The sequence below is a fragment of the Struthio camelus genome, chromosome 19 (assembly GCF_040807025.1).
Source record: "Struthio camelus isolate bStrCam1 chromosome 19, bStrCam1.hap1, whole genome shotgun sequence".
Lineage (NCBI taxonomy): Eukaryota > Metazoa > Chordata > Aves > Struthioniformes > Struthionidae > Struthio > Struthio camelus.
Window position 1 is genome coordinate 3,354,059 of NC_090960.1, and position 13,542 is coordinate 3,367,600.

The 13,542-nt window shown below is 50.1% G+C and overlaps 1 long non-coding RNA gene across 4 annotated transcripts in view; it reads right to left on the reverse strand.

Moving 5' to 3' along the window:
• Positions 1–13,458, reverse strand: part of LOC104146780 (uncharacterized) — a 54,329-nt gene extending 40,871 nt beyond the window's left edge. For 2 of the 4 annotated variants that reach the window (XR_011135591.1, XR_011135588.1), the window contains exon 1: positions 10,028–13,458. This is a non-coding gene — a long non-coding RNA (uncharacterized lncRNA). The remainder of the gene's footprint in view (positions 1–10,027) is intronic. The other 2 variants (XR_011135589.1, XR_011135587.1) reach the window with 2 other exon arrangements.
• Positions 13,459–13,542: the final 84 nt, after the last annotated feature.

Sequence of the window (13,542 nt, forward strand, 5' to 3'; positions counted from 1 at the left end):
TTGCAGGACTTAAACACAATGACTGAAATGCTTCACTGGAAAATAGAAAGGACAAGGCTAAATTCAAGATTTTCCCTTGCAAAGCTATGTGGTTCCGTTAATTATAATGAATGTTCATTGAATTACATATAGTTCATATCTTTGCCTTAAACTCTTAGTGTTTACACATGCCCCGGCATGCATATTAGACAGAGATGGACAAATCAGTCAGCATGAGTGATATCATAGCTCCTTTTTTCCACATACCAATATCTCATCTATTTACAGAATGAACAGGCCCTGACATAAATAATTAAAGCAATTATTTTTAATTACACGTAGGGCTGGGGAGAAGGAGAAAAATCTACCTCAGAGTTGCAGATTTCTTTATATGTTACTAAATCTTCCCCTGGAGCTGCTGGTGCTAGGAGAGAGAAAATCAGCCAAGCAGGGGACCTCAGCCCTGCAGACCAGAGCAGTGCAATAACAAGTGCTCTCATAAACAGGCCAACAAGACCGTGTGGCGAGCTGCCGAGGTTTCACTGACCTACCACATCACTGTGAGCTATAGAAACCATGCAAAATCCTAGCCAGCTCCACAGAACAAGCATCAAAATTTGAGGGCAATTTTCATACACGCCCTAAAGCTCTTCTCTCTCTCAGGAGTGGAGAGAGAGAGTCTAAGAAAAAGAAGAGCCAAAAGATTCCATTTTCTTGGACAGATTTAAAGCACAGGGGAGAACATGAGGAGGAAGCATTGCCATGAGAGCAGCACCCACATGAAGAACATCCCTCACCCACCTGAGCCCAAACTGTCCCTCTCCTGAGAGGGCAGGCTCCGTCCATCACTCCTACCTTTACCAATTTCTCTAGGGTACCAGAAGAAAATCTGGAGCAACAGCAAGCAAATACCAGCACCATGCATAGTCTCGTCCCTCTCTGCTCAGGCTGCCATGCAGCAGGCATCTGTGTCCAAAATCAGCCTGTCCCACAGGGTGTGTGTGTGTGGCACCAGCGGAGCACATATGAGAGCCCAGGGCTAAAGATTTGTCCTCTCGGGTATTCACAAAAGAATTGCACTTCAGAAAGTGATCAGCAGACAGTTCTCATGAGCTATTTTTTTTTCTCCTGCATGCAAAGGGCGTTACAATTCTTGAAAGCCAAAAGGAATATGGAGACCACCAGGAAAACAAGTTAGTTGATAAAAACAGGCAATTTACGTAGTTTACAGAAACACCTGGGGGCTTCTCTCCGTGCCAGTTAGACTGTTTCCCTGACCAATTTTCATAAAAAGACTAGCCAACTCTATGCATCAGCATGGCTCTGCAGCTCCACTAGCCAGGGCGCAAATGACAAGCACTCCACAGTCTTTTGCTTGCCATCATCACAGAGGACCACCAAGGGCATGAAGAAACGTTCCCTGCTCTGCGGTTATTGCACACAGTAGATGAACAAGCCCCTTTCATAGCCATTTACTTCCAAGCGAGCAATGAAGGCAGAAATGTGAACCCAAGAGCAAGCACAAAAAAATACCCCACAAGATCTCTTGTGATATGCCTGGTAGCTCATCAGAGAAATGTTGTGCTATAGACTTACTCGTGCTCCAGCTGAATCTGTGCATGAGCATGAACTGATAAGTGGAAGAATTCATTGTGCATTGACTTTCACCACAGGCCCTAAGATTCAGATCCATGTTCTTTCCAAATTACTACAATTTTCAGCCTATCTCCTGTGATGATGTACCTAGCCAGCCTGAAACTCCCCTGTGGCGCTCTGATGAATAGTTTAGCCTGAGATATAATTTACTAAGATTTAAGTACATGCTCAGGAAGTTCTATTTCTGTTGCAGGAACTTATCCTAAATTTAGTATCACCTCTCTCTGAGGCATTCCCTGGGGAGCACACCATGCTTGGGTGGGAAAGTCTACCTGTGCCCTTTCCCATGGACTGCAGAGACTTAAAAATACGGAGAGAAACAAGGTCAAAAATGTTTTCAGTTCTTGGAGGTCCTGGGAAGAGAGAAGGGAGCCCTTCTCAGGCCCTGTCTGTACACCCAAAACAGACCCTGATTATCCAGGCTTTCATCCCAGCACCCAAAACTTCACACCACTGGGACACTCAGTGCAGAAACACAAGCAGAAATAACACATAGCTGAAAGTGATTAATTTTGTCCTACTTCCCAGGGAAATATGTCAGGCAGGAATGAAGGGTTAAACATCCAAAACTCCAGATCAGGTCTAGAGAAGACAGCTCATCCCTGCTTTCTCTCCCTAGCCTTATAGGCTGGCCATAGCCTGAATCACTTGGCTGGGAAGGGTGCGTCTCATACCAGACAGGAACACAGCCCACGATCTTAGACATGTTTTTCACAGAACAAAGCTCTGCAGTTGCACTTCTATTCCTGCTTTATCTTATCGTGCTGTCAGCTACACTGGCCCTTTCCAAACGGGAGGAGAGCCACGCAAACGTCTGACAAGCCTTGAGACAAAAGCCTGCACAGGTACCAGCAGCACGGGACTCTGCGCCTTCTGCCAGACACTCCTCGTGCATCCTCTGCCCGTAGCCTCCCGAACCCACAGGCCTCATTGCCGCAGCCCTCCCGGCTGCAGGGAGGTTCGACCAGGGAGTTATGTTGGTGCAAAGCACTGACCATACCACCAGCACGGTTCCCACCACCTGCCTGCTCCTTGCTATAAGGGACCTCAGTAAATCACTGCACAGCAATGGCATTTCTAAGCAGATTTAAGAGAAAAATCGAATCACCTCTGTCCTTCCTAGGAGGTAATACCACCGCAAGGCTGGTTCCCTAATATCCTGCTGCTGTATTAACGGGCAAGAGCAGCCTACCCTCACCTTGGCTGAGGTTATCAGTTTGCCCCTGTGTCCCTTCTTTGTAAGTGGGCCCTGGCACTCGTCCCGGCCTTTTAAAGGGCACTTCAACCTGCTGCAGCCAGCAGCTTTGTTCAAGTGCTTTTCTCTGGGACTATCAGTAAAACCTGTTCTGACTGTGTGCCTGAAAATCAGCACTGTTGCAAGAAATCCAGCTACTTCAGTGTTCAACCTATTTCCCAGAAACAATTATTTCCCTTTAGATAGCAACTCTGTTTCCAATCTACACTGTATTCCCTGCCCTGGTATTCATACTTCAGTGGTGACTAAGGGTTAATAAAAAAAGTCTAGAAAGGACTCACTAAATAACAGCTGAATTTTCTGTTGATAGACTCCTCCCTCCAAGTCTGACTATTTTCTTGTTCCAAAAAAAAAAAAAAAAAAAAAATTACTGCCCCAGTTCTCCAGCAAGACAGCAAGCTCTGCTGTCACACCAGGCACAAGTCCTTCCTATCTGGAGAGAGGGGATAAACCAACCCTTCCACAGTAATTGACCCCTGAAGTGGTATGAAAGGGCAGGTTAAGTCACAAAGATCATCCTTCTGCTCAAATGCCCATGTTTAAAATGTTAGAGGCATTTTTACACAGAGACATTTCAACCTACAAGAAGTCCCAGTGCCATAACTGCATCTTAATTTAATCTGAACATATGATTTTACCGAAGACAGACACAGGCTCCTTCCAGGCAAACACACAAGCACACGCAGGCTCAGTGGCTGTGTGGCAGGGTGCTCGTATTCTGCTAGTCCAAAAGATTCACCCTTTCTCTTACTCTTTATTTCGCATCCCAATGGTGCTTAGAGCCATCAACAGCCTTTGGCTGTACTTAGGGCAGGGCCCGCTGCAGGCGCCGGCACGTGGCATCCACCGGGTATCTGCTCACATTTCTGCCTCGAGCGTCCGCGCGGCTGCAGATCCAGTGCCCCCAAAGGTCTGCTATTGACAGCTCCCAGTGGCAAGGGGAAAAACCCTCAACATTACTGTCAACTGCCAACAAAGAGAGAAAACAGGAAGCAAAGCTGACAACCAGTTAAGGCCCAAATAGTTCAAGCTGTTTTGATGGCAAGAAAGTCAGAGGAGCCTGTAGGCAATCAATCTGAATGCTGTTTGCACAGATCCAGGAGACAGATCTACTCTGGCATATTTATGAATGGAGCCATTGTCCCTTTTGAGGGCCTTCCCAGCTCCATTTTTTTCTGATTTTTTAATTTATGCTGCATTTATTGTAGACTAAGCTATTTAATAAGTTGCCATGGCGTAACTCCCTATGCAAACACTCTGTTCCAAAGTGTTACTTTTATTACAGACTCCTATGTCCACACAGAGAGCTTCCCCGGAAAAGTTATTGCAAAACAGCTTACTTTAGTCAGCTGTACTGCGGTCGGCTTTCAAGCCAAGGTTAAGATGACCCTGTCTGCACTGACCCTGCTGAGCAGCAGAGAGATGAATTCTGTCAAGAGCGGAAAAAACAAATGGAAACAAATGGAAACAGGAAAATCTGAACACAACAGTGGTGCTGCAAAGGCTGCAGATGAAGAGGGAGGATCACTCCCCAACACCTGACATTTTGCCTATACGCACACCTACAGCGCCCTTACCTAGTGGGAAGCAAAGAATTACAACTTCAACTTGCCTCTAACCATCCCTAAAGACAGGGTGGGGTTTGAATGACCAGATCTTTAATGGCTGACCAACTTGAAAGGATATTTTTTCCTCTCCGTAAACCAAAGAAATATCAAAGAATTGTTTCTGATTAAAAAATTTGCTTCCTTTACTTTCTATTCCCTTGTAGTTTTAAAACAAAAGGCCATTTCAAACAAAAAATCAAGTCAAAGCATACAGCAATGTTGGCATGAAACACTTTCTTTGTTTTTTGTTTTTTATATATATAATTTGGAATAGGTTTTCCTCCTGAAACTCATTACTAAACCCCAGCCCAAAAGAGTGCAGAGTTTTGGTTGACTTCAAACTGAAGTTTGGGGTGATTCAGCTCCTCTGCCTAACTTGCCTCTGGCTGCAGATGAGATGAGGTCTGAAGCTGTCCCTGCTCTGACAGCTATCGCCACCTGCAATCACCTTGGCAGAGCGGCTGATGTTCCCACCAACAAACCAGCCGCAGGCCAGGTGCCCCTACAACGCTAAGGCTGTGGCTGCGTTTCACCCTTTTAGGAAGGCTTGGGAAGCTTCATGTTCACTATCTCCCCCTCTGCAGGGCCTCTTCACCTGAAAGCAGGCAAGGCCAAAGTCTCTCTCCTCCATCCCACAACTGAGCCTCTGGCACTTCCAAGGCCATCTGCAGCAGATAGCACAGGGTCCTTCTCAAATCTCTGATCTTTCCTGTAATAAACAACATGTCCCTATCATAGACTAAAAACATCCATCCTTACCTGATTTAACAGTCTCACTTAATCTCCCTACTAATAATTTGCCATCATTCTATTGCATATCTGTATGCAGCCTTCGCTTGACAAGATGCGCAATCGTAATTGCCAACAACAGCGAGGATTGTACAGTTTCCACTAAATAACTTGAAGTACTGTTCTTGCAGACAAAGAGGAGTCAGTCAGTTCCATCTATGGAGTGGCATAGTGTAAAAAGGACATAATTAATGAGGCAACTGATTTTCTACAGGTAAATCGATGCATTCCCTTCAAGAACATATATTCTTTAGGATAAAGTTGTCCTGTTTGCTATCACAGCCTACCATGCGCATCAGCTGCCCAGCAACTGGCTATTTTTGTTCATGGTCCGGATGAACTGGTACTGGGATGGGAGTCAGGAGGTTTGGGATCCAGCTGTTATTCTCCCACCAGTGCAAGAAAGAGCAAAGCCCTTCATTTCCTGTTTTGTAAACAGTTACTGTCCCAGTTACTGACATGCTTTGAAATCACTATATAGAAAGACCTAAACCAGCCCACAGTGGTTTTACTAAGAAACTGATTGACAAATGAGCTACTGCAAGGTTCAGAAAACAAAGTTATAGCAGCTGCGAAGGGAAGTTCAAACCCTCTACCCTGTGATTTGGGTGCCTGGCCAAGCCAATGGGAAATAGGAGCCCATTTTCAGCTCAAGAGCATCTGTGCTTCACCACCTCTTCTCAGATTCACAGCTCTTCTGCTTGGCTTCCATTATACTGCCTCCTAACAATAGAAAAAAATAAGAAGAAGAATTCTGCTCTTTGAAAGCCATTAAAATTTTAAGGAAGTCTGCAAACAATCTGCATTTTATCTTCTTAATGGCCCTAAAGCCTCCACTTGCATCCAAAAATAATTGCACTCAGCAAGGGTTGAGGAGTATTCTTTTTCAAATCGTGGACCAGATGTTCCACCGAGACCATTACACAGTTAACTACCAATAAAAGTCATTTAACAAACTTAATACTGATTAAAGAATGCATATATGCAACCCAGCACCATTTGGAGAAAAGGAATGCGATTTGCTGTTATTTAACCTTTAACAATAGACGCGCTTTTCCCTTCCTTTTTGAAAAAGGCAACAACAGCCAGTGAGATAGGCTGTTGAAGAGTCTTATTTTGTTTTTATGATCTTGGAAATCAGATCTCATAAATCAAATGCAAGCTGAGCCAGCGTCCAGACAGCCAAAACTTAGTATTGCTTAAGAGGTCAATGTCATTTTCCAGTCCACCCCGACTCATCCAAGAAAAACAGTCCTGTGTCTTCGCCTTTGCAGGGGTGGACATACAGCAGTGAGGACAGAAAGTACTGAGCACGTGCCCAGCTATACGGAGCCCATCGTCACCTCTGCTCATAAGCGTCACTCTACAAAGGCTCAGCTGACTTCAGCTCATTCGCACGCTCTCTCTCTCATGCGCCAAGGCTCCGGAGGCCGGAGCGCCCAGCCTGTGCAATGAGGGGCCTCTGAACAAGAGCTGGTACCTACTCAGTGCAGGGAGCACAGCCCCCAAACGCGGCTCAGTGCTGGGGATGCCGGTGCAGCCTCCTTTGCCCCCGTGCATTGGGTGAGGGTTTCACGACTCGCTCACGATTCGTACCACCATCCACCCTTCCTCGAACAGGACGCTGTGGCGTCAGGGGCTGAGCGTGCAGAGCCTGCCTCGGCCAACTGAACCTTCGGTCTATGCACACATCAGCTTCAGACGTGGTTAGGTTCAGGCCTGAAGCCTCTGGCTCGTGCCCTGCTCCACTTCTGGTGCTCATTGTGCCACAGACCACTAGCTTTTAACATCCAAGAAGCTCCTTTACCTTCCCTGCCGTTGCTGCCGGCCTCCCCGGAGAAGGAGCCAGCGCAGCGTAGGGCAGCCAGCCAGCTCTGGAGGAGCAGAGGAGGCTTCGCGAGCGCACACGCAAAACAGCGCGCCAAGGGCTGACGGCTGAGCAGTGTCAGAGGCAGGGCAAAGAGGAGCACGGCAGGGAGGGGAGAGAGGCCCAGAAGGATAGGCTAGAGAAGAAAGACTAGAAACCACCCCAGCACACAAAAGCTGTATGTCATGGCCTATCTCTGCCTTGGACCATGAGCAGAGTTTCCTCGCTGACTTGTTTGTGCTTAGCAGTGCAAAAGCTAATTGCCAAGTAGGACAACAACCTCCCAGCATCCTGAGCCCAGAGCACTTGAGAGCTTGCCGAAGCCAGGAGAATAAGCCTTGGAAGACCAGCCAGGAGAGTCAGAAGGAAGGAAAAGAACAATACCAAGAGCAGATCAGACCAAAGCTGCTGCCAGGCCCCAGTCAGCTTCTGGAAGGGGGTAAGCCTGTGCCAAAGGGGTGGTGTGCCTGGGGCAGATCCCACCTTCCGCCTCCTGCAGCAAAGGAGGCTTCCAACCTCTTTTTCCCCACTCCACATATTTCTAAACTCTTCCTTTATGATTACATTTTTATCCCCCCCAAAAATCTCTGGATTCATCTGGCTTCCTATCGCAAAACGTTCATCTCCAACACAAGTGGAGAGGCACTAATTGTCCTATCACGGTCTCCAGGGCTTTCCTCTGTATTGCTAGCAAACAGAAATGTGTTCTTCATTTAAACACTTTTTCCAAATATTTCATTCTTAATTACAAAGCTGAGGGAGAGCGTGAGACAGCCAGAACCCAAGAGGGAAGGTGAGCATTTCCCTGCCCAAACCAGCACAGCAGAGACCAGGCAGGGATCTCATACCACGTCGGGGTACCCAGACAGGCCTCGGAGCTCAGCTCCCATCCCAGAGTCACAGCTGTCCATGCACCAACCTGCACCTCCCCTGTCCTCACCCACCAAAGACCCCCTGTGCCCAGGGCAGCGCTTTTATAATGCTGCTGCCTGATTGGCCCTTCCTGGCCACACCTTCTGGGTGGGGCTTCACATCCAGTGGCTCCTCCCCCAGGCCCTGGCTCCTCCCCCTCGCTGGAGCCCCTGGGGCTGCCCAGCGGATGGGGCCGGGGAGGAGGGGAAGGGGCTGTTCCCCCCACGGAGGTTTCACTGCCTCGTTCCACCACGCTGCAGTGCAGCCGGGGCCCCAAAACTGGCCAGGGCCAGAAGACTCAGGTGGGTGCAAGGGGGCAGGAAAGCACATTTTGAGAATAGCCTTTTTTGTCGCAGAAGAGGGTGAAATTGCAGCTCCTGGCTGCGTGGCGAACTCAGCGGCAGACACATCTGTGCAGTATCTGGTGTCCTCCCTTGGCAAATATCCTGGTGGGATGCAATCGGTCAGCATCCGACGTCACCCGCGGAGCCCGAGCCAGCAGCGTTGTCTCCTGAAGCTCGTTGCGGTTGGAAAGGGCACGTGAGAGGAGGGGCGGCGGAGGTCCGGGGCCAGCTCCGGAGGCGCTCCCGCGGGATCAGACCCCGGGATTCGCAGGCCTGCTCTCGGCCCGGCTCCGCGGGGCCCTGCCGCTAACGAGAGGGAGCAGCAGGAAAGCCTGGGACAGCGCAGGAACGCCGGCTGCAGCTCGCGTGAGCGAGCAGAGCCGCAAGGGCAGCCAAAACCAGCTACATCATGGGGTCAGGGGAACAGCGAATACCTCCAGCATCATTAATTTGCCTTCCAGAAGTGCTGCGCGTCGGCCCCGTTTTCCCTTGGGCGGTCCCGAGCCGCGGCTCTGCCTCTGTTTCGAGCCTGGCTCTAGCGTGTCCCCGTCCTCCCTTGCTCCTTGCAGGTTTTTCTCCTTTCTTACCAAGTACATAGAGTAGAAACTTCTTCTTTTTTTTTTTTTTAAACCATCTCCATACAAGGAGCCTGTGTCTATACTTTCCTCAGCCCCGATGGGGTCTGAGTCTTCCTCGGGCTGGAAACGTCACTAATTTACACCTGGAATGGGAAAGGGATGTGGGAAAAGCCAGACTTCACAGGGCACGAGAGGAGCTGACACGCGGCGGGCACGGCAGAGGGCTCGGCGCCCCTCATCTACCCGTGCCCGGCGTTTCGGGGGAGCGGCAGGCGCCATCTGCGCTGCGCTTCGACGCATTACGCTAGCTAAGTGGCAAATGCAGAACTTGGCTCCTTCGTTTCATATTTATATTTTCTTTCTAATGCCGTGTGGCTGCCTCGGAGTTTAATCCTAGTAATTAATGAGACAGTCAGCAAGAAGGGGATAGTTCTCATCTCTTTCTCCCTTTTACAGACATTATAATCTGCTCGATCAGACTGTGTAATTTCTGTAGCACTTCAAGTAGAGTCAATAGACAAAACACAGCAGACAGAGGCATTTACCTTTTGGCAAGTATGAGGCATCCCTAAGGAAGATGATTTTTAAATCAGTAATATGTAAAAGAATTCAAATTACACACATCTCCAAACATTTTGTTTCAAACTACCTATCTGGGAAAACAAAAAGAAAACCTTTTATTTATTAAAGATGACTTTGAAAATGACCTGCTAGTTACTATCTGAAATACAAAGGAAGTCTTTCTTAATACGAGATGTCATTGTACATTTATTTAAAGCTCTTAATGATATGTTTTGGGACATTATCTACGCCTGAATATTTCTCCATTGCACCTGTCTGGAGGAGGGAGCCTTTTCCAGTCTTAAAATAGCAAATGAGGCCAATTATCTCATGATATTTCCAAACGATAATTTGATTCCTTCTTGGCTGTCAGCGTCCTATCAAATCAGTTTTTACAGGTTAATTTTAGGAACACGGCCCCTTGTTTCAGTCTGCTTGAATGAGCACTTCTAAAATTCAGGCTGGAAACTCGTGCTTACCTTTAAGGCCAGGAGCTCAGCCCTTGCTTCCAGGGCTCTCCGGGAGGCAGCTGGCGCCTCGCGTTCCCTCCCTCTGAGCCTGAGAGCAGAATAACTAGCTCTGCCCTGAACGTTGCTCAGGAGTCTAAGAAATGAGCTTACGCTGCAGACTCGGAGCTTGGGAGGGAAAGGAGAGCGAGGGAGACCCTGGTTCCAATCAGCACCAAAGGCGACAGGGTGGCCAGGCTGCACGGAGGCCAAGGGGCGTTCGGTCGGAGCGCCGCGGCGCTCTGCTCCCTTTCAAAGGGCATTTGACCTGGACTAACAAAGAAAACATTGCCAAAGGAGTTGCTTAACGCCACCTCATAGAGGCCCTGTCCTGCAAAAAAGTAATAGCACAACGGTGCAAACTCGAGCAGCCCCAGTGAAGGCGGCAGGAACAGTCCTGCGCTCAATGTAAGGAATCATTACTTAAAAAAAAAAAAAAAGAGCTGCAACAGGGACTTAGATATTAGCAGACAAGAAGGGCTACAGTCTCTCTGAAATTTGAGATGAAACGGTACGTGCTGCCGTATATTCCTTCTCGGCACACACCTGGGTGAGGAGAGCGGCGGGTTCTCGCCCGTTCCCTGCTCCGAGGAGTTAGTCCAGCCGCGAGCGGCCGAGATCTGCCGCCTGGTGCGAGCTGGAGCCAAGCTAGAGCTAGAGCCTCCCTGCTCCCGCGGGGGTTCAAGCCACCGTTTTGGGACGTGAAGGTAGGGGCTACATGTCTGGGCTTTACGGCTGAGCAGGAAAGCGATGCTGAAGGCCGTGTTTGCAAAAGCCAGGTACAGCTGGTATTACGGGTGCATTGGTGACATGTTTTAAATAACAATTAGAGCAATAATTTTGCATTCCAGCGTGTTAAGAGCTGGCAGTAACTAAGACTTTGGAAAAGGCGGCAGTCTTTCAATTTATTATAGATTACCGGGCTTGATGTATTATTTTTTGTTTCTTTTTAATTAGTCTCATTAAAAACTAAATCATCTTCCTGTGGAGCATACAAGTAACACAGCGACACAGGCCCAGCTAATGTTTTTCTCCTGATGCAATTGTTTAGAATTAGTGTTGCAAGCAAGGAAAGATTTAATAATGGTCGCTAGGAGAGATTAGCGATTGGGCAACAGCTCAGAAAGGATTAGGAGTGGAGCAAGTATTACCCAGTTTTGATGGAGCATTTGTCAAAAGTTGCTTTTTAGTTTAAAGCAAGTCGATGAGTGCCTTTTAAAGGCCCCAGATCCACGGACCAATGTTTGTTCCTGGGGAGTCATTCCGGTTTGCTGAATTCAGATTTTGTTAACTTCAGCTGGCTAATCTCGCATTTTTTTTAAAAAAAAAAAAAAAAAGAAGAATCCTATTGTTAGTCGCAGCTCATTACAATGGGTATATTATGACACTGGTTTGGGGAAACCGCCAAGTGGCCTGGCCCTTGGGAGGCCTGAAGACCTTGGCTTCCTCCCGCGGCGCCCAGGCGCTGCGAGCACCCGCACTGCCACCCGCTGCCCCTTTGCTCTCCTAACCACCCACTTCTAATGTGGCCAGAGCCCTGGAGAAACCTCCATAATTTACCCCCTCTTCACCCCAAACTTTATACCCTGAAAACTTCTTCTCTCCTTTGGTATCATGAGGGCTGGCAATAAAGCGCGCTGTCGGCAGTCGAGTCCTTCCCCTCCTGCAGAGCCTGACCCAGCACCCTGGGAGCAGAGCCCCTGCTCCCCACGCGCTCCCCAAATCCACAGGCAGCAGGGGCCGGGCGGCAGTCCCTGAAAAGCAGAGCAGCCTTCCAAATACAAGGAAAGCCCTACAGTTTGGCTCTAGATACTTCAGGTCATGTCTGGTTTAGAGCATAAAATAATCCCAGTGTAATTATTGTTCCAACTCGGTCCCAAAAGGGCACCACACTGCAGGCACAGCCGGTGGTCTCTGAGCCAGAGAAGCAGAGCGCAGTGGGGAGCAGACCAGTTGCTCTCACAAGCCCTTGCTTGCCCCATGGCTAGTCCTTAAGAGCACCAGCCATCCCTCGCTTTCATGAAGGGTGCTTTCATCCACCGTTCATGCCTTTGATTTTTGCACATACTATGAAAAATACGTAAAACTTGGTATTATGGAAAAAAAGAACTATAGCATGCCCCCCCCCCAAAAAAAAAACTTAAAGCCTAAACTCTTTAAATAGCAAAAGATGGAGCAGAGCAATTTTGAAACTGCATTTCAAAATGGGAGCATCAAAGAGCTCCCCCTCTTCCAAAGATCGAGAGAGCAGAGGAGGATTGGAAGGGCACTGGAGGAGCAACTCCCTCTGCTCCTGCCGGCTTCCCAGGCAAAGGGCTCTGCTGGAGATCGTGCTCTGGCCACAGTGTGTTGGAGGACAGAGGTGCCCCAGCGCCCTTCAGCTCCCCATTTTGCATGTCCCCTCCCCTGTGCAGCCCCCAGCACCAGGCACGACCCAGCCCAGCAGACCCTCTTCTCCCCTCGGCCGAAGGAGGGTCACAGCCCCTGGGACACATTCCCAGGCAACAGCTCCACTGAGGACTCTTGGCGCTGCCCAGAAAGCCTGAGCCCAGCACACGCCACAGCCTCCCTTCGCAGTGCTGCAAGCAAAACCGAGCTCTGCTCCAGCCAGCTAAAAGCGTAATTGACTTTTCCCTCTTTCTGCAGTTTATTTTTTGTTCTCCCTTCAGCAATGCGCCGGAGCCAGGCTAGTCTAGTCACGCTCCCTTTGTTTACAGCCAGTTCCGCCTCCATCTCGCTCCCTTGGCCTGGTGCTTCCCAACCTGTTCCTCGCTGGGACGGCCGCGCCGCCCGCAGCAGCTCTCCTCCCCGGTTCGAGCTCGCGGGGTCCCTGGCCCCCCGCACACCTGCCCCAGCCCCTTCCCACGTCCCCTGGAGCAAAGTGCTGGGGGGTCCCTAACTTTTCTATTTTGTGCAAAATAAAAGCAGAGCCTGAGCCGTGTGCTGAAGGACACCACAGAAAGTCTGCAAGCCCGGCTCCTGGGCCGGAGCTGCCCCGGGGCCCGCACGCAGACGCCCGGATGTATTTAGGCACCTCAGCCCCACACTTGGACTCCAGCACCTGGGGGGTCTGGCTGGCCCCGAGCCACCTGCAGAAGCAACGCTGACCTTCAGCCGGCTCTAAAACCGGCGCAGGAACCGGCGCAGGAAAGGCCCTTTGAGCATCCCGGGAGGCCTGGGACTCACCCGGGGGGCTCAGGGGCGCAGGAGTAGGGCGACAGCCCGCCCGGCCTCCCCTGCTGCCCCAGGGCCACCACTTTGCCGGTGCCTGGTGCCAGCGTGCGCGCAAGCCGCGGCCAGGCGGACCCTCCACGCGGTGCAGCGGGCATCGCTGGGCGCTGAAGACGCCGCGGGGCCGGAGCCCGCAGCGCTGCGGGGCGAAGCGGGAGCCAGCCGGCCCTGCGGCCCCGGCCGCTGCGCGGGAGAGGGCAGCAGAGCCCCGGCCCGGCGGCTGCGGGTCCCCCCGCTCCCGGCTCCCCATCCTCGGT